Genomic DNA, 1,088 nt, shown 5'->3' on the forward strand with positions numbered 1-1,088 from the left:
GGCCTCTGGCCCTGGTCTTAAGGGCCCAGGGCACAGAATATGCCAACTCAGGCAATCTAGTGGGGACCAACTGGCCTTGCAATTCCTGGACAGTTAGCTGGCTTTCACCAGGAACCTCTGCGAGGAATCCTACCTGTGGGTGAGTGTCTGTGTGCAGCGTGTGTGTGTGCTCATGCACACGTGTCCCTGTGTGCCTGGAAATGTCAGCCTTTCAGAAATGGCTGACATGTCTCCATCTAGTATTTCTAGTTCAGGATTCAAGGGACAGATTTTTGTCCTAAAGTGTGGTTTTCTGGGAGTTTCAAGAGTTTCAGTTTCTGGAGAAGCTGAAGTCCTTGCTTAACTTGTCTAACTTGGAAGGAATCAAACATAAATGCTTTGTCTCCTGCAGTAGGTAGCAGCCCATATCTCTGCTGAGCTTTCAGACCTCCAGCTCTTGCCTTTTGCTAGGCTCCTCAGATTCCTCCAGCATAGCTCAGCAGTCGTCTTAGGATCTGAGGGGAGTTTATACGCAGATTTGAAGGCTTCTCCTTTCATGGCTTCCTTCATTCTCAGAAACCCACCTTCAATTTCCAGCTGCTCTGGAGTCCCAGGCTCTGTCTTGTGACTCTCCAAGTCAATAAAGGCTGGACTTTGCTTGAGGAGTCCTAGCTGGTCATTGCCCTTTAGATGGGGGTTGTCCTTAGGGAAAATCCATTTGCATGTAGATGGTAGGTGGTTCCTTTCATTCAAGGGTTGAGTCCCCTTTATTTTCTGCCTGTTTTGAGGATACTTTATAGTGCTTTCAAATAGTTTTTTTTTTCATATTTTGTCCAGAGTTTATAACTTTTATCTCTGATGGGATTCATCTGATCCAAATGACCGCCATTACCGGACCATCCTTTCACTTTTAACTTATCTATATATCTATAGTCTACTGAGGTTTGGAAGAAGATACACTCATAAAGGCTGAAGTGTAGTGTTGAGTATAAGTGCAAGCAGAGCTTTAAGTATTTTATTTATTTTGGCCACTCCATGTGGCATGCAGGATCTTAGTTTCCCAACCAGGGATCAAACCCGTGGGTGCCCCCTGCAGCGGAAGTGTGGAG

The sequence above is a fragment of the Bos indicus x Bos taurus genome, chromosome 4 (genome assembly GCF_003369695.1).
Source record: "Bos indicus x Bos taurus breed Angus x Brahman F1 hybrid chromosome 4, Bos_hybrid_MaternalHap_v2.0, whole genome shotgun sequence".
Lineage (NCBI taxonomy): Eukaryota > Metazoa > Chordata > Mammalia > Artiodactyla > Bovidae > Bos > Bos indicus x Bos taurus.